The 27,633-nt window shown below is 36.6% G+C and overlaps 1 pseudogene across 1 annotated transcript; it reads right to left on the reverse strand.

The window, feature by feature from the left end:
* Positions 1 to 531: 531 nt before the first annotated feature.
* On the reverse strand, positions 532 to 26,975 carry LOC145525180 (caspase-12-like; annotated as a pseudogene). Its single transcript, XR_014068079.1, has 9 exons — positions 21,526 to 26,975; positions 20,406 to 20,610; positions 19,587 to 19,750; positions 13,526 to 13,633; positions 13,013 to 13,133; positions 12,301 to 12,411; positions 8,466 to 8,578; positions 1,886 to 2,070; positions 532 to 815 (listed from the first exon to the last, which is right to left on the reverse strand). The product of XR_014068079.1 is annotated as a caspase-12-like (transcript).
* Between the last annotated feature and the right edge of the window lie 658 nt (positions 26,976 to 27,633).

Here is a 27,633-nt window from a genome sequence, read left to right on the forward strand (position 1 = left end):
TGGTCATGGGCATGCAAAAGTCAGCTCTGGTGGGGGCGCTTCCTAGTGTCTGGGAAGGCAGGGGCCAGTGTGTGGAGAGACAGTCTACAATGACAGTTATCTTCCTTATGTGTCACTCAATAATGGAACTTTGTTTCTATGGTTGTCTGGGTTTTCTCCAGGAGCATTCCTGGTTGCAGATTTCCTCACTTCTGTCACCTCAGACTGTATCCTTCCAGGTAACAGCAGTTTCCTTCCTGGGTTTAATCTCTAAACTACACATTCCAACACCTAGTCCTTATGTGCACAGGTAGACACGTATCTAAAGGCTGGGGTGCTCAGGACTGTAATACAGACCACCTGTGTAGGTATTACCCTGCCCTGCCTCCCAGTCTAAGTTGTTGCACTCTCTTCCGATAACCCTCAAAGCTCCTCCTTTGTTCCAACTGATCTGGTTAGGGGTAAAGGGTTTCTTCCAATGCAGGAAGCTGTCCTCACCTTCAGCCACCCTCCCTCTGCAGGGGTGCCATTTTGATCTTTCTTCATCTCCTCTTTTTTTTTGTTCCTCTTTTTTTTATTCCTCCTTTTTCCTTCTTTCATCTTACTTGGTTACACTGGGGTCTTTTTTTTTTTTTTTTTTCCTTTTAGATGTCCAAGTTCCTCTACTAGTGTTCAGCTGGTCCCCTGTGAGAATTGTTCGATTAGTAGATGTATGCTTGTTGTATTTGTGGGCAGAAATGAGCTCCATGCCCATGTCTTTCTACTCTTCCACCTTCATGACCTTCAATGATGACATTCTTATGCAAAAATATTAGGAAGAATAGAAAGTTTCTTGCCTAAGGGAAAATGTAAAACAGAAGATAGTTGGTAGCTATTTTCAAGTATGTGAAAATATTCATTAATGAGGAATTATGCATTTTAAATCTGTGCCAGGTATCACTCTAGATACTGGGAATACAGAGATTAAAGACATCTTCCTGTCTTAGTTATGTCAATGTGAATATGTGTGTGCTCAGTAGTGTCCTGGCTCTTTGTGACCCATTGGACTGTAGCCCATCAGGCTCCTCTATCTATAGGATTTTCCCAGTAAAAATACTGGGGCAGGTTGTCATTTCCTCCTCCAGGGCATATTCCTGACCCAGGGATCAAATCCATGTCTTCTATGTCTCTTGCATTGGCAGGCAGATTCTGCAGCATGTGGTAAGCTTTTAAGCAGGACAATTCTTTACCACAGAGCCACCTGGGAAGCTTGCTTGCTCAGTGGTGAAGAATCAGCATGCAGTGCAGGAGACACAAAATGTGGGTTCAATTCCTAGGTCAGGAAGATGCGCTGGAGGAGGAAACAGCAACCCACTCCAGTATTCTTGCCTAGAGAAATCCATTGACAGAGGAGCCTGACAGGCTACAGTCCAATGAGTCACAAACAGCTGGGATACCACTGAGCAAGAACTCCAAAATTATAACTCACTGCTGAGCAACTGTCAACAGGAGAATGTTGGATCCCACCCAAAAAAGATACTCCATGTCCAAAGGCAAAGGAAAAGCAAGATGGTAGGAGGGGCAAAATTCCATTTAGAATCAAACCCCATACACGCCAGAGATGCTTGGAGGGCTCAAATAAATCTTGCGTGCACCAGGATCCAGAGACCCCACAGAGACTGAGCCAGGACTGTGCTTGAGTGTCTCCTGTGGAGGCACAGGTCAGTAGTGGACTGCTGCAGGGGCAGGGGCCCTGAGTGCAGTAGACCTGGGTATGGCATTAGCCCTCTTGGAGGAAGTCGCCATTAACCTCACCATAGAGCCACCAACACAGGACTGGGGAAACAGACTCTTGGAGGGCACAAACAAAACCTTCCGTACACCAGGACCACAGAGAAAGGAGCAGTGATACCCAAAATAGACTGACCCAGACTTGCCCGTGAGTGTCCAGGAGTCTCCAGCAGAGGCGTGGGTCAGTGGCAGCCTGCTGCAGGGTTGGAGGCACTGAGTGCAGCAGTGCATGCATGGGGCATTTTGAGGGATGTCACCGTTATCTTCATTATGTCCACCATAGTTTGGCCTCAGGTCAAACAACAGGGAGGAAAAACAGCCCTGCCCATCAACAGAAAATTGGATTAAAGATACAGATGGCTAAAAAGCATATAAAAGAAAAAAAAATTAACATCACTAATTATGTGAGAAATGCAAAACAAAACTACAATGAGGTATCACCTCCCATCAGTCAGAAAGGCCATCATCAAAAAATCAACAAAGAATAAATGCTGGAAGGGTGTGGAGAAAAGGGAACCCTCCTATACTGTTGCTGAGAATGTAAATTGTTACAGCCACTATGGAGAACAGTATGGAGGTTCCTTAAAAAAACTAAAAATAGAACTACCATCTGGCACATTAATCCTCCTGGGCATATACCTGGAGAAAACCATAATTGAAAAAGATATACGTGCCCCAGTGTTCATTACAGCACTATTTAAAATAGCCAGGACATGGAAACCACCTAACTGTTCATCAGCAGATAAAGAAGATGTGGTGCATATATACAATGAAATATTACTCAGTCATAAAAAGGAAAAAAAATAATACCAGATGTCACAGCAGGGATGGACTTTAGAGATTTTCATACTGAGTGACATGTCAGACACAAAAGACAAATATCATATGATGTCACTTAGATGTGAAATCTGAAAACAGGTACATATGAATTCATTTACAAAACAGAAGCAGAATTATGGATGTAGAAAGTAAACTTATGGTTACTGGAAGATAAGCATGGGAGAGGGATAAATTGGGAGATTGGGACTGACATTCACACATTACTGTATATAAGTTAAAATGAAAGTGAAGTCTCTCAGTCATGTCCAACTCTTTGCGACCCCATGGACTATAGCCTACCAGGCTCCTCCATCTACGGGATTTTCCAGGCAAGAGTACTGGAGTGGGTTGCCATTTCCTTCTCCAACTGTATATAAAACAGATAACTAACAAGAGCCTGCTCTATAGCATTGGGAGCTCTATTAAATACTCTGTAGTGGGCTATGTGGGAAAAGAATCTAAAACAAACAAACAAAAACAACAACAAAAATCATTGTAAAATGAACAGTATTCAGTAAGTCAGGAACTTCTTTTAGGGATTTTGTATTTCAGTCTAAGATTACTCAGGCTATTATTTAAATAAGGAAAAGTTAGAAAGAAGGATGAGAGTGAGGAGGATGCAAAAAAGAGACAGGGCTATCTAATAAGAGCTTAATAGAGCAGGCCTTTTTAATTTTATCATTTTTAATCTTATGAAGATATTACATTTTAGTTAATGAAGAAACATCAGGAAAATTTTTCTCCTGGTTTCTAATGCTCAGGGGATATCTCTCTAAAAAGTTTTCTTTAGATAGGTAAGAAAGGTTGTTACTCTACTTTTCCAGTTCTAAAGTTTTTAGAAATCAGAGTGATTCTTCCTGAGAATTGTTATGTCAGACCAAAGATACATTCAAATCCAGTAGAGGATTGAATACTTCTGAGATGAAAGGGCTATGGAAACATATCAAAGCAAGACAGAGTGGAAGATGAGAGGTGTTCTTCCTCCTCTGTATGTGTATGTGTATATGTGCACACTAGTTTAGGGAAACTACATGTGTTCTGTGCAAATATCACATATAATTTCTTGTTATCTTCAAATTTTAGGTCTCTCTTTTTTTTTTTAAAGGTATTCTTTAAAAGATCTTTAGATCTCCTTTAATGAGAGCATTGCTCCTACTTGCCATCCTTAAACTCTCAAAAGATCCTGGATTCCTTTTTCCTTTTTGGATCTTCCAAAATCTGGTGCCTCTGACTGATTGCATTGATGCTAATAGACGATTCTCCAGCCTAAGGTTGGTTACTCTGATAAAAGACAGGGGGTCCATTCACTTCAAATAGGAAATCTTTTTTCATTCTTTCCACCAGTAAAAGTTAAAGATAAATTCTTCTCAGATTGCTCAAGGGCAAACACATGAGTTTTAAGTGTATTAAATTTCCTCTAAAGAATATATGGGCTGTTTGTTTTTCTGGTATTGAGCTACATGAGTTGCTTATATATTTTAGAGATTAATCATTTGTCACTTTTTTCATTTGTCATTATTTTATCTCATTCTGAGGATTATCTTTTCACCTTGTTTATCATTTCCTTTGTTGTGCCAAAGCTTTTAGATGTAATTAGGTCCCACTTGTTTATTTTTGTTTTTATTTCCATTACTCTAGAAGATGGATCATAGAGGATCTTGCTGTGATTTATGTTAAGGAATATTCTGCCTGTTTTCCTCTAAGAGTTCTGTAGTTTCTGCTCTTACATTTAAAAACACATTTGAGTCAGTTCTAAAGAAGTAGTTGAACCTAGAGCTTATTATACAGACTGAAGTAAGTCAGAAAGAGAAAAAACAAATATTGTATATTAATGCATATATATGGAATCTAGAAAGATGCTACTAATGAACCTAGTTGCAAGACAGCAATGGGGATGCAGACATAGAGAGCAGACTTGTGGGCACAGTAGGGGAAGGAAAAGATGGGATGAATTGAGAGAGTAGCATGGAAATTTATACATTACCATTTGCAAAATAGATAGCTGGCTTCAAACCAGTACTATGTGACAGCCTAGAGGGATGGATTAGGATGTGGGAGTTAGGTTCAAGAAAGAGGGAATGTATGTATACCTATGACTGATTCATACTGATGTATGGCAGAAACCAAAATAATATCACAAAGCAATTATCCTCTAATTAACAATAAATAAATTAAAAAGTATGAAAAAAAAGTATACATGTGTTAGACTGACTAAGGAATGCGAATTTATCCATTTACTTTGATTTTGACCTGACTTGAAAATAATAGCCTTGGCATTATTCTGCTCGGAAGCATTTTTCTCCTTCTCTTCTTTCAAGACAAAAGGACACATCATTAGCTGAGGATTATTATCTGGGAAATTATGTTTATGAAGTGATATTTTTCAGTATACTAACTGAGAAGCTATCCGTGAAGATTAAATGGAAAGACTTTCAGACTAAATAAAACTGAAAACATGGCTTATCAAGTCAAATAAAGCACTAAGCAAGAAGGAAGAACATTGAAATAGATAAGTTAACACCTTAAATAGGTGCAAGCATGGTAAAGAGCCATTCTGGGTCCTGCTGTCTACAGTATTCATAAATACAGTTTCTCTCTCGCTGTATCAATCTTTAAAGCCAAAGTTTTGGTGATGAAGATCAGAGTTGAGGTCAGATCAAGGAAGGGTAACAAAGGGAGCTGTCTAGAGCCAATGACACACACCTGCTTTATCAGAATTGCAGGGGAACTGTATTTGACACAATGGTGGTGTTAAGATGCTCAGTCGTGTCCGACTCTTTGGGACCTCATGAACTGTAGCCCATCAGACTCCTCTGTTCATGGGATTTCCCAGGCAAAAATACTGGAGTGGATTGCCATTTCCTCCTCCAGGGGTACCTGATACAATAGTAGCTGCCAGTTAGCTATTTAACAGCTTTTGACTTGCAAGTACTTTAGTATAGCTATGATTCAAAACAGAAGAGAAACAATTGAAAGAAGTTAGGACATAATAGAGTTTGTGAGTTATGAGAATATGTTTGTATTTTGCTTTGAAATGAATGGGGAACTAATGAATGATGAATGACATGTGAAAACATGTTGAAGGAGTACCCAATCACTAGTAGAAAATTAACAACGAAAATTTCCCTGAGGAACTGAACCTTCAATAAGAAAATATTTTAAAAATGTTTTCTGGTATAAATAAAACATTTAAAATGAATATGTTCTCATGTTTACTCATGTCTAGTCATGTTGCTGCTATTTTTGTTGCTACTTCTGTTGTTATTATTGAAAATACTATCATGAGAAAAGACCAGAGATTAATAGATAAAGGTCTAGGATTGGAGAATGTAGTTGTACCAGAGAAATAAGATTAATACCCAGAAAGGCATGCAAAGACACATAGAGTATGGGATGAAGACTTGCAAGTATATTTCAGTATAGCTGGGATTCAAAATAGAAGAGGATAGCTGAAGGTGAAAGTGAAGTCACTCAGTCGTGTATGACTCTTTGCGATCCCGTGGACTGTAGCCCACCAGGCCCCACTGTTCATGGGATTTTCCAGGCATGAATACTGGAATGGGTTGCCATTTCCTTCTCCAGAGGATCTTCCTAACCCAGGGATCGAATCCAGGTCTCCCGCATTGTAGGCAGATGCTTTAACCTCTGAGCCACCAGGGAGGCCCACAATAGAGTTTTCAAGTTATGATAATATGTTTGTATTTTGCTCTGAAAAGAATAAGAAGCTGATAAATTGGCAAATGACATTCATTTTAGAGCAATCTCTCTAATGATAGTCTAATATATTAGAGAAAGACCAATATGAATTTATTTTGGCCAGCATGGTCTATGTGGTATTTCAAATGAAAAATGAAAAGGGTTTGACATGAAATGGCGAGAGTGAGTACAACAAGACAAAGCAAATTTGGAAACAACTCAGTAAATTTGGCAGATTTGGTAATTTATTTTATGTCAAAAGAGCAAATAGAAAGAAATAACTTACAGAGCTAGGATTCTGACAAGGGCAAGTGTGGTGATGGAAATGATTTATAGTTCAGTTTAGAACGTGATATGCATTTTAACATTTGGGCTGCTGTAACAGGATACCACAGACTGGGTGACCTACAAACAAATGAACTTAAACTGCATACAGTTTTGGAGATCCGAAGTCTGAAATCAGGGTGACAGCAGGGTCAGACGTAGTCCCTACTCCGGTGACAGATTTCCCCTCATGTCATCGTATGGGGAAAGGATCTCTTTGAAATCACTTTTATAAAGGCACTAATCTCATTTATGAGAGTGCCACCCATGTAACCTGAGAATCTTCTAAAGCCTCTATTTCTAATACTATAACATTGAGCATTAGGATTTCAACATATGAAATTTGGGGGGATACATTCATTTGACAGCAAGGTGTTTTAGATCTTTATCGTAAATAAACATTTGCCTTTCACTTCTCTTCTTTTCTCAGCTATTTGTAAGGCCTCCTCAGACAACAGTTGTCTCCTGGTCTTGTTTTAGATTGTATCCTTCATAACTCAGTTGGTAAAGAATCCACCTGTAATGCAGGAGACCCCAGTTTGATTCCTGGGTTGGGAAGATCCGCTGGAGAAGTAATAGGCTACCCAGTCCTGTATTCTTGGGCTTCTCTTGTGGCTCAGCTGGTAAAGAATCCACCTGCAATGTGGAAGATCTGTGATCTATCCTGGGGTTGGGAAGATCCCATAGAGAAAGGAAAGGCTACCCACTCCAGTATTCTGACTTGGAGAATTTCATGGACATAGTCCATGGGATCGCAAAAAGTCATATAGAACTGACCTACTCTCACTTTCACTCTATGTAAGTAGCAAACATATCTATCTTTTTCATTGTTGTATCCCCAATGGCCACTATTGAATTAGACAGGGAACAAAGACAAAAACAATGTTTATATAATGAAAAATGTTTGATTGCAAAAAAAAAGTATGAATTTATAGGACATTAGTATATATTCTCAAGAAGAATCTACAAAAATTGGAAGAGGTTTAATAAAATAATTTTAAAAAATCCTCAACTGAAGTAAAACCAGTTTTTTATTGATAAAACAAGTTTGTATTGTAAAGCTATTATCAAAATGTACTACATAGTCTATCTCTCTAGCTTGCTAGTATATTATTTTCTAGATTTATTTATTCACCTAATCATAAATTGCATATCATCTCTGTGCCAGAGACAGGCAAATTTGGCTTTGGAGTGCAAAATGAAGCAGGGCAAAAGCTAATAGAGTTTTTCCAAGAGAACACACTGGTCACAGCAACACCCTCTTCCAACAACACAAAAGAAGACTCTGTACATGGACATCACCAGATGGTCAAAACCAAAATCAGATTGATTATATTCTTTGCAGCTGAAAATGGAGAAGCTCTATACAGTCAGCAAAAACAAGACTGGAGATGACTGTGCCTAAGATCATGAACTCCTTTGGCTCATGGGGAGTGAATATTTGGACAATTTTTTGAATTATATCTTACATAGAAAATTTAAATTTTAATGCTTTGACTCTGTCAATTTAGTTCTGAGAATATGTGCCAAAAATATTATCAGAGAGAAATTATATGTATATTTACAAGGAAATTTTTATTTTCAAATTACTGAAGATATTAAATTTGGAAATCACCTAAATTAGTAAAATATGTTCTAACATATCCATTAGATGGAATATTAGATAGCCATTAAAAATGAAAACAATGTATGATAGAGACATTGTTCAGACTCAATATGTTTTTGTTTTCCTTTTCTAGTAGCAACTCTTTTGTTTGTTTGTTTGTTTTGTTTTGTTTTTTGCTTAGGCATATGGCAATCTGCAATAAACATTAATTTTCTCAGCTTCCACTGGAGCTATGAGTTGCTTTTTTAATAAATTACTGTTAATGGCTTACCAGAAGAAAAGCTTCTCTGAAACGGATTGGACCTGTACTTTTTCATCTCTTCCTCTTCCATGTCAAAGAAGATTTCATCTCAATGATATAATCATTGCTTGATAATGGAACACCTGTTAATATATTGTATCCATAGTTCAAATAGAAAGATCATATTTTGTGTCTATTTCCTCTAGTCTACATAAGGGCCCAACTAACACTCATCTCTTATGGGGAGACAAATCATATTAAAATATCAGTGTAAATATACAATTATAAAAAAGTCTTGTTTAAATCAACAAAAAGCTCTACTTAATGATGAAACACTGGATATGCCTCCACTAAAATAATTAAGAATGTCCACTATCACTATTGTAATGTTTATTTTACATAGAGGTATATGATAAATATCAAATTTTATGGATTTGAAATGAAAGCTGTGAATACTAACTGACAAGGAAAAGATAAATTTATGATTTGCAGGTAACAAAATTTTATATGTAAAATTTTGAAATGAAAAACATTTTCTACACCAATGAATGTTCAATATGGCTATTGAATTAAATTTATATATATATATGTGTGTATACATATATATATATATATAATATTTAAGAATCAACAATGCCTGTCATTTTCTTAACAGTCACAGAAATAATCAATTGAAAATCATGTATAAAAATATTTTCATTCAAAACTGTAAGCAAATACAATTTGTCCAGGAATAACTTTATCCAAAAAATTGATCAGGTTGTATGAAGGAAAATATAAAGTTTTGCTTAAAGATAAAAATAGAATATGTAGCTTAATGATTATATAAAACCTGATCCTAGGAATGTGCATATTTAAATTCTGTTAACCCCTGCTTCTATTTGTCAGAAAACTTATAATATCTCTCCAAAATTCATCTGGAAACATTACTATACAAGAATAAGATTGTCAATAGGGAAGAACTAATGAAGATTATAAAGCAACAGCAGTTAGGAATGTGATTTGACATAGCCTGAAAAATAAATCAGTTCATGTAAGAGTGGTAATTTCTACTACAAAAACTGCCCTCTGTGACAGATGGTGTAACGAGGAGGAACTTCATATGCATAAAATTGTGCCTGCTCTATATGGGTCAAGTTTTGGTGTACCCACTTCATACTTGGAAACTTGAGTCAGATAAGTTAATTAATTTATTAAAAATGCTAACAATTAGCATTTTATAGATGTAAGATTTAAAAGAAAGACTCATTCTGCATCTGAGGGTCTAATCAGAGAGAATGATTCCCTGATTTTCAATTTTCTAGACCAGATTTCCAGAGACATAGCTATTTTTTTTTCCATGTGTAGGAATATCAGAATACTTGTTATATGCTTACGTTAAGACTGTTATTTATGTGTTTATTTATTTTTAATTGAAGGATAATTGCTTTACAATATTGGTTTGATTTCTGCCATACATCAACATGAATCAGACATAGGTGTACATATGTCCTATCCCTCTTGAACCTCCCTCATACCAGTCACCATTTCCCACCATCTAGTTTGTTACAGAGCCTTGATTTGAGTTTTCTGAGTCACGTGGCAAATTTCCATTGACTACCTATTTTACATATGGTAGTGTATATGTTTCCATGTTACTCTCTTCATTTGTCTCACCCTGTCCCTCCTACCCCTGACTAACGCCCATAAGTCTGTTTCTATGTCTGCGTCTCCACTGCTGCCTTGCAAATAGATTCATCAGTATCATCTTTCTATATCCCATATATATGCATTAATATACAAGATTTATTTTTTTATCTTTCTGATTTACTTCACTAGGTATAATAGGCTCTAGGTTCGTCCACTTCATTAGAACTGACTCAAATGTGTTCCTTTCTGTGGCTGACTAATATTCCATTGCATATGTATACCACAGCTTCTTTATCCATTGAAGAAAGGATGGAAGTCGATGGAAATCTAGGTTGCTTGCGTGTCCTAGCTATTATAAACAGTGCTTCCATGAATATTGAGGTACAGGTGTGTCTTTTTCAATTGTGTTTCCTTAAGGTATATGCCTAGAAATGGTGGTATTGCTTGGTCATATGGTAGTTTTATTGTTAGTTTTTTTAAGAAATTGCCTTACTCTTTTCCTTAGTGGCTATATCAATTTACATTCTTATCAGCAATGCAAAAGAGTTCACTTTTGTCCACACCTTCTCCAATACTTGTTTGTGGATTTTTTGATGATGGCTATTCTAACCAGTGTGAGGTGATATTTCATTGTAATTTTGATTTGCATTTCTCTGATAATGAGCGATGTTGAGCATCTTTCCATGTGTTTAGTAACCATCTGTATGTTTTCTTTGGAGAAATGTTTGTTTAGGTTTTTTTTTCCCCACTTATTGATTGGGTTGTTTGATTTTCTGGTATTGAGTTGTATGAGCTGCCTGTACATTTTGGAAATTAATCCTTTGTCTGTTGTTTAATTTGCTATTATTCTCTCCCATTCTGAGAGTTATCTTTTCACCTTATTTATAGTTTCCTTCGCTGTGCAAAAGCTTTTAAGTTTAATTAGTACTGGCAGAAAAACAGAAATACAGACCAATGGAACAAGATAGAGCATTCGCACCTTTTACAATGGGAGGAGGCAAGAATATACAATAGGGGAAAGATAGTCTCTTCAATAAGTGGTGCTGGGAGAACTGCACAATTACATGTTAAAGAATGAAATTTAGAACAATTCCTAACATCATACACAAAGATAAACTCAAAATGGATTAAAGACCTAAATGTAAGACCAGAAACTATAAAACTGTTAGCAGAAAACATACACAGGACACTGTATAACCTAAATCATACCAAGATCCTCTGTGACCCACATCCAGAATAATGGGAAAAAAGCAAAAATAAACAAATGGGACCTATTTAATCTCAAAAGACTACTTTTTTTTTTTTGAAGCTAGTTTGAGCTAATTCCAATCCCTTGTAGTCAAAGATTCCCTAATCTAAATATCAAAATATAATATTTTTATTATATAGTCTCCAAAAATGAATGGCTCAGAGCACCTTTAACTAATATTAAAGGAATTTGTAAGAAAATGAAATATGAATCAGCTAGTATTTCCCTTGCAATTTGTAAGTCATTGAAAAATATTAATAATATCCTTAGCTATAGTATGTAACAATTCTTAGAAAATGACATAATTTAATGAAAGAAAAAATCTTAAAGCAATTCTAAGCATTATTAATGAAGTAGTGCAGCATTTAATTTAAAAATAGAAGCAAACACAGAAAGCATATAAATGTATTTAATTACTGAAAATTCCAATGTCATATAATATCATACACAAAATATGATACCAAACAACTAACTAAGAAATACTTTCTAACATAGGACCACGGTTATTATACAGGAATAATTACACAAGTTGATAAGAAAAAAAAGAAAAAAAACACAAAATTTGAAACAAAATTGAGAAATAATATGAATTAATAATTCACATGAAGACTGAGCCAATTAAGGTGTTAAAATTATAACAAAAATGTGCCAAAGAAATGTACTATTTTTATCTATTAAATTGGTAGCAATATCAAAAAGAAACATTTATCTTCATTCCTCTGTCAGTCATTATCAGTATCGTTTCATGTATGCATGTAATAGACATTGATAATAAAAAAAAATTGTGAAAGTGTTTAGACTTGCAACTAGAAATACTAAAATCGTTAACAAGTATTATCTCTTTATTAAATTTCTTTGTTTTTCTATACTTAAAATTTATTTTGTAATGAGCATGCCTTATCTTTATGATAAAATGAGAAAACAAACATTATTTAAGAATAATTTATGAAGCATTAAATCAGCAACAATATATAGGAGTAATTTTACCCTGGTATTCTTGGAGGGTGGGCAGTTGAGAAGTTCACCCAAAAATATCCTTGATCAAAAGTTGACCTTTTTAAATAGTAAATTCATAGAAATCATAATGCCTCTGTTTTTCTGGAAAAAAAAAGCAAAGAGGAGAAAGCATGAGTAATTGGGCTCTTGTAGATAAGACATAAGTAGAACACATCTCTACTGTGAGGTATATCTTCACAAAAGGGCTATGGACCTGCCATTCCCAAACAGGAAGATCTACACTAGGGCCTCTTTGCCTCAGCATAGAACCAGCAGTAACAGTTGACACTGTGATCCAAGCCACCCTCATCATAAACAGAGAAGGGACGTGACTCAGCAAAACTGACTTCTTACTGAGAAAACCGAACACCTACTCTACATAGCATGCCCAATTATTTGGTTAGGTGCGTGTGTCAGGACTATGTATTTTATTCTCACTGAGTAGATCCCTGAGAGAAATGAGGACTGAATGTTTTCTAGTGGGCTACCATTGGACTTTTCATTTCATGTGCAGTCATTATATTGTGGCCAAAGTAACATAAAACCACAGTTTCACCACCAGAGGCCATTAAGAAAAGGCAGATAAGGTGAGTCTCAGTGACTACTGGGCCACACCACTCTGTCATTGTTCTCCATTCTATCCAGACTTTTTGTATAGACTCTGTACAGGGTGAACCCAAATCCACTTCTTGGACACATTTACCTGAGATACTTTGCATGATTTTAATTCCCAAAGAAGAGGTAGAAATAGCATGTCATGGATTCTTTTTCAATCGCAGGCATCTGGGTCAGTATGTTTGGTGTCTCAAATGAATGTTGAACCTAAAATAGTAAAGAAATCTTTTAGAAAATTTCTAAAAAGGAAATCCAGACTTCTTTCAGGAGTGAGTGAGTATACAGTATATAGTTTTTATTAAGGCTGTGGTCAGATAGTATAGATAGAAGAAATTTTTAGTTTTTCTTTGGAGATAGTACAAACACAAATAAAATGGTACTTTCAGAAACACTCCTTGAATAAGCAAGGCTATTAGAATCAGAGAAGCTCGCTCTTGTTCAATGTAGTGTGCTTCAAAAACTTTCTCTTAAATAAACTTGGAGTATAGGAAGGAGCCTCAAGATGACTTAAGAGTTTCAGGATTCAGAGAAAAGGTTTGCAAACAGTTCTACAAAGTTTTATAAAGCATAAAATTGAGAAAAGACAAGAAGATCCCTATGTTTCAAAAAATCTCTTTCAGATGATGACACCAAGAATATTCTTTGAAGTAATATATAGGTTAGAAAATAAAGAGGGAGCCATTTGTGTCACACCTCCAAGAAACATTATCTGAAAACAAAGGTTTTAAAATAATTGGTGATTCAGCTACCATATAAATGCACAAGACTCTTAGAGTCATAGTTTTTGAACAAAGTTTGATTTTGGTGCTTTACAGAAAAGAGGGAGGTCAAATCTGGATAGTGTTGAGATGCTTCAATAACAGGCCCAGAGAAACCATCATTGACCCTCAATTATAATTTCCCTTAAATTTCTTACTAGGCAGGATCAACATTATGGGCTCTAGGATTACAAGTAGTAGAAAAGAACATAAACCGTTTGAGCACTTATTGTATAATAGGACAAAAGAAGACATATCTTTGATTCTGAGCCTCCTCTTCACCCATACTGTTTTTATGCTATACTTTTTTGCACTTACTGTTTTACTGAGTGAATTATTTTGAATTGCAACCTCTCTTTACGATTGCAATGTGGTCAATTTTCTATCATAAAAAAGCTAATATTATCTTTATTATCACTTTATCTACAACTACTTTTCTATTTCTCCTTCCTCTTTGTAATTAAATTTCTCCAATTTGTCTTTAGTTAACATTATATCCTCCTAGTCTGCTCACTCCTATCTGCCCTCTTCTTCCCACACCAATTTTACCAAATGACTTTCCCTAAGGTCATCCATGACCTTAGGATGATTTAGTTTGTGAAGTCTAATGGTCATTTATCAGGCCTCACCTTTTACCTGGTCTCCCATTTACATCAGGAAATATTGATAACTCCAACAAGTTATTTCTTAATAATTCTGACAACACATACTCCTAGTTTACTTAATCCCTGACCATACTTTGTGAATGTAATTTGCTGATGAATATTTCTGTCTCAGATATTGAACTCTATAGTTTTTATTCAAACTTTAGCTTTAGGATTTATTCTCATTCTATTCTCTGTGAATAGATAAGATTTTCCATTTTTTAGAATATTAAATATCATATTTAAGCTAGCATTTCCCAAAATCCTAGCATAGTTCTCTCCTCTGAAATATACAGTTGTGTAACTCTCTACTCTTCATTTCATCTTGAAATATGCCAAAGACATCTCAAAATTTCTTGTAGGATTCTCACTTTAATGAATGTACCAGAATTGTCCACTTGCAAAGTTGAGTCACTTCAATCATCATTTCATTTGCAGCAGACATACTAAACTAATAGGCCATATTAATTTTATATGCTAATTATTTTCTGGATCCAACCACTTACCAAATCCCAAGACTATGTTTATCAACTATGATTTGTAATACTACAATATTATTTTAACTTATCTCTCTACATCTACTCTTGTTGTACTGTAATTCATTCTTCACAAAATTCTCAGAGTGGTCATTTTAAAAGAGATGCACACATGCCCAGAAGGCACATAAGAAGATGCTCAGCATAGCTAATTATTAGAGAAATGCAAATCAAAACTACAATGAGATAGCACCTCAACCAGTCAGAATGGCCAACATCAAGTCTACAAATAACAAATGCTGGAGATGGTGTGGAAGAAAAGACAACTCTCCTACACTATTGGTGGGGATATAAATTGGTTTAGTCACCATGGAAAATGGTATGGATGTTCTTTAAAAACTAAAAACAGAGTTTCCATATGATTCTGAAATATCACTTCTAGGTATAAATCAAAGAAAGCATAATTCAAAAAGATACATCTACCCCAATGTTCATAGCAGCATTATTTACAATAACCAAGTCATGGAAGCTATGTAAGTATACATTGACAAATGAATGGATAAAGAAAATCTGCTCTATGTGTGTACAGAATGAAATACTATTCAGCCATTAAAAACAATGAGATAGTACCATTTGGAGCAACATAAATGGACCTAGAGATTATCATACTAAGTGAAGTAAGTCATAGACAAATATCACGATTTTGATATGTAGACCCTAAAAAAAGAATATAAGTGAACTTATTTACAAAATAGAAATAGACTTACAGACATAGAAAACAAACTTGTGGTTAAACGGAGAAGAAGGAATACATTAAAATTTGGGATTAAAATATATACTACTATATATGAGTAGATAACCAACAAGAATGTGCTGTATAGCAGAGGAAACTATACCCAAATTCTTGAAATAACCTACAATGAAACAAAATGTAAAAAAGGAATCACTTTGCTGTACACTTGAAACTAACATAACACTGTAAATCAACTATATTTTAGCAAAATTTTTAAAAAGAAAAAAAACCAGAAAATCATATCATTTCATTGCTTTAAGTTCACTTAAGCAATGAAACAGAATAAAGTGAAATTAGTAATAGCATAAAGTAAAATTAGTAATAAAATATGTTAGTATAAAAGACCAAATCCTTCCCGGACCTCACAGTTGTCACTAGTGGTAAAGATTCAGCCTGCCAATTCAGGAGACACAAAAGACTTAGGTTCGATCCCTGGGTCAGGAAAATCATCTGGAGTAGGAAGTGACAACCCGCTCCAGTATTCTTGCTTGGAAAATTCCATGGACAGAAGATCCTGGAGGGCTATAGTCCTTGGGACTGCAAAGAGTCAGACATGATTGAGCATAAGCAATGAAATAATATGAAGTAAAATTATTAACAGTATAAAGGAAAATTAGTAATAAAATAGATTAGTATAAAAGACCAAATCCTTCACTAATATATAAGGCCTCAAATTCTGTGACTCTTTTGTGCTGCTTCAATCTTCTGGTTACTAGCACCTGGTTCTGTGCTTTAACCTTGCTTGTTCTCTTTTCTAAGCTCATTTTTCTCAAGTCCTCCTTGTACAATGTTTTTTTTTTTTTCTTGTCTGGAATAGTCTTCTCTTACCCTTGACAATCTAAAAGTGTTAAGAGGAAAAATAAAACAGAAGCATTTATTTGGGATCAAAGCAGTGCTATTCAGGATAAATAGATTTGGGTAGAAATCCAAATACTGTCCCTCTGCCCTTTCTAAACTCAGCTTGTACCTCTGGAAGTTCTTGGTTCACATATTGCTGAAACCTAGCTGGAAGAATTTTGAGCATAACCTTACCAGCATGTGAAATATGCACAATTGTATGCTAGTTTGACCATTCTTTGGCATGGCCCTTCTTTGACATTAGGATAAAAACTGACCTTTTCTAGTCCTGTGGCCACTGCTGAGTTTTCCAAATTTGCTGACATATTGAGTGCAGCATTTTAACAGCATCATCTTTTAGGATTTGAATTGTAATTACATAATCTACCTAGCTTTCTTTGCAATAATGCTTCCTAAGGCCCAATTGACTTCACACTCCAGGATGTCTGGCTCTAGGTAAATGTCCACACCATCATGGTTATCCCAGTCATTTAGATTTATTATCACTACTATTATTGCTATTTGTATAGTTATTTAGTGTATTCTTGTCACCTCTTCTTAATCTCTTCTGTTTCTGTTAGGTCCTTATGGTTTCTGTCCTTTATCATGCCCATCCTTGAATGAAATGTTCCCGTGATATCTTCAATTTTCTTGAAGAGATCTCTAGTCTTTCACATTCTATTTTTTCCATCTACTTCTTTGCATTGTTCATTAAAGAAGGGCTTCTTATCTTTCCTTGCTGTTCTCTGGAACTCTGCTTTCAGTTGGCTACTTCTTTCCCTTTGCCTCTTGGTTTTCACTTCTCTTCTTTCCTTAGCTGTTTGTAAAGCCTCCTCACACTTTGCCTTCTTGCATTTTTTCCCCCTTTGGGATGTTTTGGTTTTACTGTACAGTGTTATGAACCTCTGTCCATAGTTCTTCAGGCACTCTGTTTATCAGATCTAATCCCTTGAATCTATTTGTCACCTCCACTGTATAATCATGATTAAAAAAAAAAAGCAGAAAATGCAAAGGTCCATATAGTCAAAAGTGCATTTTTTTTTTTTCAGTAATCAAGTATGAATGTTAGAGTTGGACCATAAAGAAGACTGAGTGCCAAAGAATTGACACTTTCAAATTGTGGTGCTGAAAGACTCTTGAGGGTCCCTTGGACAACAAGGAGATGAATTCAGGAAATGAATCCAGATGAATAAAGGAAATCAACCCTGAATATTCATTGGCAGGAATGATACTGAAACTTCAATATTTTGGCCACCTGATGTGAAGAACCAACTCACTGGAAAAGACCCCAATTCTGGGCAAGATTGAGGGCAGGAGCAGAAGGGGATGACAGAGGATGAGGTGGCTGGATGGCATCATTAACTCAATGGACATGAATTTAAGCAAGCTCTGGGAGGAAGTGAAAGACAAGGAAGCCTGGTATACTACTAGGGGGTCACAGATTTGGACATGACTTGGCAATTGAGCAACCACCAAATAGTTTCCCACTAAGGATCAAAATAAGAAGTTTTTAAAGACAAAAAAAGGGAGTGCCTACATAATTTGCTTACAAATAACTTTGATTACCGTTGCAGGCAGAAAGCTAGTCTTGGCTGAACATGATTGTTTGCCAGTGCTATTAGTCAGCAAATATCTTTTGCTGGAGCAATAGCAGATATTCTTATAGAGTTCCTCAAATATTTGGAATATTTGCAATTTGCTCCAGATCAAAAGTTCATGTTTAAACTGGTGAGGATGTGTATAAGGTTTACATTCTTAATAGTCTCTTGCCTCCATTTTAAGTGACATAAGTGAATCCATTCGATTTTGTCTTTCATGCTCTTAATATGGCTCACTCCTTCGACTTCCAAATGTGAGCACAATGTTCTCCTTTAAAGTACTCATCTCAGTTGACAATTATTATTTATTTCTGTTAAACATGAGTCTTTCTGGCCTAACTGTATACTCTAAAATGTTCAGTAACCATGTCTGTATCTAATACAGTATCAAGACATAGTTACATACAAAAATGTTGACGCAGGAATTTCACATATTACCTTTTATTTCTTCACATGTTACACCTTATTTCTTCAATTAAACAGTCTCGGAGTATGCATCAGACTGTATGTACTTTTTAAACTTCCTTTTTAGCATAAAAGCACAGAGGTCTTCTTTCAAATAAAATATCATTAGAATTCCAGTATGTAAAACAAAGAGAAGTAGAACTGTTCCAGTTGTGGAGTGGATGTTTCCTGCTTGGTCTTCTTCCTATTTCCCCAAGTAAACTTAGGAGGACGTCTAATTCCTTCCTGTTCACATATCGCCATGAATCAACAGCTCCGGCATCACCATGAAGCTTAAACAAATAAATAAAGCACCTCAGGCTCTGTTCCAGACATACCAAATCAGAAATCTACTTTTTAATGAGATTTTCAATGATTTCCATGTACATTAAAATTTGAAATTGCTACACTTTAGCACTTAGAACTTGTATAAATTAGGTTTTTTAATAGCTTTCCTGCCAAGGTTTTCAGTCATTGGCTACATGCTCATGAAGTCGGGCACTTAAATATTAGCCGATAACCTAAGACTAGATTCAAATAACAGACCAAAAGGTTATTAGCGTGTGTTGAGCAAGACCTGCAGTTTTACTGGTTGGCTCATTTAGTTGTTAATAGATCATCAGGTGGACCAAATCTGAGATGATACAATTCTGTATCATTGCTATATCTAAAAATAACCTCTTATTTTTCACATAGTCTATTTGAGACTATTTTAAATCTGTGTCCTCATCACAGTCCTGTATATTTTCTAAATTTCCCCTAGGATCAATATTTACAGGTTTCTTATTATGAAAATCTCAATATTTAAATATCTTCTCCACCTAAGTATCTCATTAATTAGGAAAGAAATGTTCTAAGTGATAAGATATTATCATAACCAAGCCCAAGATCCAGAAACTAATAGGTTGCTTATTTCCTGATTGCTCAGACGGTAAAGCATCTGGCCGCAATGCAGGAGACCCGGGTTCGATCCCTGGGTCGGGAAGATCCCCTGGAGAAGGAAATGGCAACCCACTCCAGTACTCTTGCCTAGAAAATTCGGGCTACAATCCATGGGGTCGCAAAGAGTCGGACACGACTGAGCGACTTCACTCACTCACTCATATATTTACATGGTGTCAAAGATTTGAAAGCAATGAAGTCCTTCTCCACATGGCTCATTTTAAAAGCAGCATACCAGATGTAACATTGCAAGAACTGGTCATACTTGTATGCAGAGGCTTCTCCTGTGTCAGTCACCTAAACACCCAGCACCTTCTGAGAGAGACATCCATATCTTATAAAAGATGTCATATTAATATTAACACACACAAACACACAGAAAATCGCTTTTGTGGTTACACTTTTGATACAATATATTTTAATATGGCATTTACTAAAAATGCAAATATCTTGTCGTTGTGGTTTAGTTGCTCAGCCGTGTTCAACTCTTTGCAACTTCATGGACTGTAGACCAACAGGCTTCTCTGCCATGGGATTCTCCAGGCAAGAATACTAAAGTGAGTTGCTATTTCCTCCTTTCCTCCTCAAGGTGATCTTCCCAACCGAGGGATCAAACCCACATCTCCTGTGTCTCCTGCATTGATAGGTAGATTCTTTACCACTGAGCCACTGGGGAATGGAGAATCTGCCTCGCTGACTGGAAAACATACACAGGTCACTTAAGTTTAGAATGACCATGGTGAAAACCAAGTCGCAAATGATTGGAATATTTCTCATTATTCTAGGTTACTCATCATTTCTTTAAAAAAAAAAAAAAAAGGTACAGGCTTAATAGTGTTTCTTCCTGGACTGGACCCAAGAGTCGTACTGAAATGTTTTTCTCTTCCCATCCCTGGGAAAATGAAAGCTAGGCACCAGACTAATAGAAAAGCCTACACAGCCACTCCCCAAGTTTTCTGAACTCAAACTCGTTACTTCGGCCACCCTACATGATGATTACCTTGGGTTTGTCTTTTAGACTCTGACAGTGATGGCTGTTGAAAATTTGGAAAATGGTATCATCATGAAAAATATCTGGGTCTTTTTCTGTGTGTTTTGCCCCACAGATTTCATCCAGGATGTCATGTGACATAAATACCAAGAATATGCCATCTGAGGATTGGTGTTCTTGCTGAGCAGCAAATTCCCTTAGTGCTGTATGTGTTTCCTGAAATAGACTCCAGAATTACTGCTGAGGAACTCTCCTTTTATAGTTTACACTAAAATACTAGATGAAGTTCACAAAAAGGAGCAGGCACTAAAGAATAAGGTGATGTAAACTGAATGGAATTGTAAGTGAAATTATATTCTGACAAATACAAGATGTGGAAAATACTAAAATTAGTAGAGATTTTGGATAGCATCTAACTCAATGGTTTTCAATAGAACTTTGCACTTAGGAAGATGGTGGGAGAGGGAGTAAATGAGGGGCAAGTAAGATGATGTGTCTCCAATAGGAGAACTTTGCTTTCATCTGTTTTACAAATTGGAGTTCCTGTAAGTTTTCATTTAAAAAAGGAAAGAAAGAAAGAAAAAGGAGAGAGGCAGAGAAAGAGAGAGAGAGAATTTTGATAAAAAGATAGAAACAACAACAAATTCCTTCATCATGTAACAGGAGAATGTTAGCTTTAAAATGGTTTGTCTAAAGCCATCTGGGATATTTTTGGGAGGAGCAGAATTGCAAATTTTTCTTTATGTCTATATGTGTGTGTGCAGTTTTTTTGTTGTTCTGCACACTTGATTTTACATTTATACACAAGGTATTGAAATTATGAAAATCTCAAAAACTCATTCTGTAGATATCAATAAGTTTCAGGGCCAAAGCTTATGTCTCACCCAGACTACCAAGTAATAGATGACTTGCAGACTGAGAACTTTAGAAGATCCAACATATTTAGAGAAATACTATATAGCTTGGCTCTAAGTATTTCCTCTGAGACTGCATAGAAGGAGGCTAAAATTCAGGGGATCAATTTAGAGCAAATATGCATAATATAACACGTATTTTGTTCTTATAGCTGTTAAGTAAGATGTTCAAAACTGTTTAGGAGGGCAGGAAGCTTGTTCCGCTCTCCTGGTCCATTTCCAGAGCTGTGAGATTCTCTTTAACGACCACTGAGTATCCAAGGTTCAAGTAAATCTTACATCTGAAAGTCAACTTCAGAACCATATTGATTAGCATGTGTGCATGCTAAGTCCCTTCAGTCATGTCTGACTCTTCGCAACTTTATGAACTGTAGCTTGCCAGGCTCCTCTGTCCATGGGATTCTCCAGGCAAGAATACTGGTGTGGGTTGCCATGCCCTCCTGCAGGGAATCTTCCCTACCCAGGGATCAAACTGGAGCCTCCTGTGTCTCCTGCATTGCAAGTGGATTGTTTACCCACTGAGCCACTGAGGAAGCCCCATATCATTTAGAAAGATAAACAAATTTTTTGTTGCAGATGAGGGTCAGGAGTGCCTGGCCCTCCTTCTCCATCACTGAATATATCTGCAAAATAGATGAGTTAATACATTAATAACATATAATACATAACAAAAAGAGTTATCTCAGACATCTTAATTTTGCTTCCACAGTCCATACAAAACAGGCCTTTAAAATTATACAGTGGGTGGCTGAGAGCTTGGGAGTAGAAATGTGTCCTCTGGATGAAAAAGACAATACATGAGACTGAAAACATATACTAGGTCTGAGTATACACTCTAGGAACTGGACTTTGGTTGGTTGGTGAGTAGGAGTTCAGAATGTGATGGAACAGAGGGGAAATGAAATTTAAGTACCACTTAATTAGATAACATGACTAAGTGACATCCTATGCCCTTGTTCTGATCTTAGGGCATTTGTAACAAGAACTTAAATTGAGTGAGTCCACAGTATCTCATTTGAGTGGAAAGACTTTTAAAACATATTTCTTGAGTTACCTTTGCTGTCTTCAGTTTATGTAAATGAACATGAGGGCAAACTTTTCATTTTCAAGACTGAGAAGCTTGCTTTTTTTAAGGAGCTAATAGAGAGAAAAATAGCTCATTAAATAGTAACATCCATTACCATGCAGATCATTTGGCTGCATGGGCATTCATTCTTCACAAACTCTTACTGCCAGACCACCACAAAGCTTAATATAATAAAATAATTTCATATTTAAAATGACTAAAAGAAATTGAGGACTCTTCCTTTTACTTGCTGTTTTTACTGACACCATCATACAGTTCTGTTTTTATTAGTGGTCACAACATCAATTTATTTCTCAGACCCAACAAACTAGTCTCATGTAAACACTGGGAAGAAAACCTAATGTTCAGGTCATACGGCAAAGTCATTATTCAGATATATGAACTCCACTTACAATAGAAATATCTCCACTAACAAGGAACTTAAAACATTCTAAAGCATTGTTTAAAGTTCTGAGTGTGAGCTTTATAAAGTGTGAACTTTCCAAGCACTGGTATATATTTTCCACATTGGAAACAGTGGTCAGTTCAGTCACTCAGTTATGTCCGATTCTTTGTGCCCCCATGGAGTACAGTATGCCAGGCTTCCCTGTCCATCATCATCTCCCGGAGCTTGCTCAAACTCATGTCCGTAGAGTCAGTGATGCCATGCAGCCCTCTCATCCTCTGCCGTCCCCTTCCCCTCTTGCCTTCAATCTTCCCCAGCATCAGGGTCTTTTCCAATGAGTCAGTTCTTCGCATCAGATCCAAAGTATCGAAGTTTAAGCTTCAGCATCAGTCCTTCAAATGAACATTCAAGACTGATTTCCTTTAGGAATAACTGGCTTGATCTTCTTTCACTCTAAGAGACTCTTAAGATTCTTCAAGACCACAGTTCAAAAGCATCATTTCTTCGGCCCTCAGATTTCTTTGTAATTCCAACTCTCACATCCATACATGACTTCTGGAAAAAACAAAGTTTTGAGTAGAAAGCTTTTGTTGGCAAAGTAATGACTCTGCTTTTTAATATGCTGTCCAGGTTGATCATAGCTTTCCTTCCAAGGAGAAAGCATCTTTCAATTTCATGTCTGCAGTCACCATCTGCAGTGATTTTGGAGCATCCCAAAATAAAATCTCTCACTGTTTCCATTGTTTCCCCATCTATTTGCCATGAAGTGATGGAACCAGATGCCATGATCTTAGTTTTCTAAATGTTGACTTTGAAGCCAACTTTTTCACTCTCCTCTTTCACTTTCATCAAGAGGCTTTTTAGTTCTTCTTCACTTTCTGTCATAAAGGTGGTGTCATCTGCATATCTGAGGTTACTGATATTTCTCCTGGCAATCTTGATTCCAGCTTGTGTTTCATTCACCCCAGAACTTCTCATGATATACTCTTCATATAAGTTAAATATTCAGGGTGACAATATACACTCTTGATGAACTCCTTTCCCGATCTCGTACCAGTCTGTTGTTCCATGTCCAGTTCTAACTGTTGGTTCTTGACCTGAATACAGATTTCCCAGCAGGATGTTCAGGTGCTCTGGTATTCCATCTCTTTAAGAATTTTCCACAGTTTATTGTATCCACACAGTCAAAGGATTTGGTATAGTCAATAAAGCGAAGGTAGATGTTTTTCTGGAACTGTCTTGCTTTATTTATGATCCAATGGATCTTGACAATTTGATCTCTGGCTCTTTTGTCTTTTCTAAATCCAGCTTGAACATCTGGAAGCTCAAGGTTCACGTACTATTGAAACCTGGCTTGGAGAATTTTGAGCATTACTTTGCTAGTGTGTGACATGAGTGCAATTGTGCTGTAGTTTGAGCATTCTTTGGCATTGCCTTTCTTTGAGATTGGAATGAAAACTGACATTTTCCAGTCGTGTGGCCACTGATGAGTTTTCTAAATTTGCTGGCATCTTGAGTGCAGCACTTTCACAGCATCATCTTTTAGGATTTGAAATAGCTCAACTGGAATTCCATCACCTCCACTAGCTTTGTTCTTATTGATGCTTCCTAAGGTCCACTTCACTTTGCATTCCAGGATGTTTGGCTCTAGGTGAGTGATCACACCAGTGTGGTTATCTGCCTCATGAAGCTCTTCTTTGTATGGTTCTTCTGTGTATTGTTGTCACCTCTTTTTAATATCTTCTACTTCTGTTAGATCCGTACCATTTATGTCCTTTATTGTGCCCATCTTTGCATGAAATGTTCCCTTGATATCTCTAATTTTCTTGAAGAGATCTCTAGTCTTTCCTATTTCTATTGTTTTCCTTTATTTCTTTGCACTGATCACTGAGGAAGGCTTTCTTATATCTCCGTGCTATTCTTTGGAACTCTGAATTCAAATGGGTATATCTTTCCTTTCCTCCTTTGCTTTTGCGTCTTTTCTTTGCTCAGCTATTTGTAAGGCCGCCTCAGACAACCATTTTGCCTTTTGACATTTCTTTTTCTTGGGGATGATCTTGCTCCCTGCCTTCTGTACAATGTCATGAACCTCTGCCCATAGTTCTTCAGGCACTCTGTCTATCCGATCTAATCCCTTGAATCTATTTGTCACTTCTACTGTATAATCATAAAGGATTTGATTACGATCATACCTGAATGGTCTAGTCATTCTCCCTACTTTCTTCAATTTAAGTATGAATTTGACAACAAGGAGCTCATGATCTGAGCCACAGTATTTCCTGGTCTTGTTTCTGCTGGCTCTATACAGCAACTCCATCTTTGGCTGCAAAGAATATAATCAGTCTGATTTCGGTGTTGACCATCTGGTAATGTCCATGTATAGAGTCTTCTCTTGTGTTGTTGGAAGAGGGTGTTTGCTATGACCAATGTGTTCTCTTGGCAAAACTATTAGCCTTTGCCCTGTTTTGTTTAGTAATCCAAGGACAAATTTGCCTGTTACTTCAGGTATCTCTTGACTTCCTACTTTTGCATTCCAGTCCCTTATAAGTAAAATGACATCTTTTTTGGGGGGGGGTGTTAGTTCTAGAAGGTCTTGTAGGTCTTCATAGAACCATTCAATGTCAGCTTCTTCAGCATTACTGGTCAGGGCATAGACTTGGATTACTGTGATATTGAATGGTTTGTCTTGAAAACGAACAGAGATCATTCTGACTTTTTTGAAATTGCATCCAAGTACTGCATTTTGGACTCTTTTGTTGACTATGATGACTACTCCATTTATTCTAATGGATTCTTGCCCACAATAGTATATAAAGTGGTCATCTGAGTTAAATTCACCCATTACATTTCATTTTAGTTTGCTGATTCTTAAAATGTTGATGTTCACTCTTGCTATCTCCTGTTTGACCTCTTCCGATTTATGTTGATTCATAGACCTAACATTCCAGGTTCCTATGCAATATTGCTCTTTACAGCATTGGACTTTACTTCCATCACCAGTGGCATCCACAACTATTTGTTTGTTTGTTTGTTTTTCTTTAGCTCCATCTCGTCATTCTTTCTGGAGTTATTTCTCCACTGATCTCCAGTAGCATATTGGGCACCTATTGACTTGGGGAGTTCATCTCTCATTGTCCTATCTTTTTACTTTTTCATGTTGTTCATGGGATTCTCAAGGCAAGAATGCTGAAGTGGTTTGACATTCCCTTCTCCAGTGGACCACATTTTGTCAGAACTCTCCACCATGACCTGTCCGTCTTGGGTGGCCCTGCACGGCATGGCTCATTGTTTACTGAGCTAGACAAGGCTGTTATCCATGTTATCAGATTGGTTAGATTACTGTGATTGTGGTTTTCCGTCTGTCTGTCCTCTGATGGAGAAGGATAAGAGGCTCATGGAAGTTTTCTGATGGGAGAGAATAACTGAGGGGAAACTGGGTCTTGTCCTGATGCGTGGGGCCATGCTCAGTAAAACTTCAATCCAATTTTCTTAGTTGCCAGAGTCCAGCTCCAGCAGCCAGGGAAACGCCCTGAAGGGATGAACGGGGTCGGCGAATGAAAATGATGCAGTCTCTCACTCAAAGCACTGGCTGCATGTTTATTTTAAGCATCAGGTTTTCTTTTATACTTTTACAAAAGCATTAGGTCAGAGGTATGACATCTTCAGTTTCCCCTCACCCATATTTACTGTCTCCATAAATCATTGTTGTCCTTCAGAGTTTCTTCTTAAGTGTCCTTGTGATAACATTGTAACTCAAGTTTCTCTGGGCTGTATATTACATTCCTCAGTTTATTTCTTATCTCTTTAAATCCTGCTATCCCCTAGTAACTTAAGCTCATCATCTCCTAAAAAGGCTTTTGGCTATTAGTATCTCTAAAATACCTAGTTTCCATAAGCTATAGTAAAATATGCCAACACTACAACATACCTTAAACCTTTAGCTTCTAACTATTGTTAATTATTTCTAACCTCTAAACTCAGCAAACTTCTTTTGCCATAAACATTACCCTTACAGGCAGGTTTCAGATAACAATGTTTTCCATGATCTCAGGCTGCAGCCTATGTGCTCATCCTGGAGCATTCTTTGTAAAGATCTTTGAACAAATGTCAATAGTTAACATTATGGATTATAACATTCTTTCCAGCCAACTCAACTGGAGGAAGGAAAGGACAAGTCAGAATCTCTAGACCTAACTCCTTCATCCTGGGACTGTGCCTGCAGGATGAGGAGAGGGGGTTGGGGCCGTGCCTCCTTTTTGTCAGTAATGCCTATCGCGGCTCCGGACATCTCCGCCTTTTTTATTTTTTAGAGCATAAGTGTGAAACTCAGTAGATAAAGCAGAAACACTTCGGTTGAGTATTCTGAAAAGGCACGGGGCTAATAGACAAATCAGAACCAACAGACATAAGCACATGGCTGCATTAATCATTATTGTAAAAAAGGATCCATGGGAAAGATATCCCTCTAGATTTTTAAAAAGGGAATTAGAAAGCCATTGAGAGGAAAAATCAGACTCCGCCTGGTTCATATTCTGGATATTTTGCTGTAACTTAGAAATATCAATACTAGAATCTGAGTGATTCCAAATGCCTAAAATATGGTTTCTAATGCGTTCCCAAGAATGCACAGAATCATTCACTTGTAGAGGGGTAACGCACATCTATTTAAATTCAGCATGGCACCTTAAAGACAACTTAATTTTTAAATTTGTAATTTCTTGCCCTACAAGCAGGACTGCTTCTTCTAAAGCATTGACCTTATTTTCTATCTTCCTATCTATAATTTCCTGTGTAGCAAGAGCTACGGAGTCATTTTTGGACAGGTGATCGACAAACGAGG

The sequence above is a fragment of the Giraffa tippelskirchi genome, chromosome 11, assembly GCF_054371585.1.
Source record: "Giraffa tippelskirchi isolate mGirTip1 chromosome 11, T2T-mGirTip1v1.2.pri, whole genome shotgun sequence".
Classification (NCBI taxonomy): domain Eukaryota; kingdom Metazoa; phylum Chordata; class Mammalia; order Artiodactyla; family Giraffidae; genus Giraffa; species Giraffa tippelskirchi.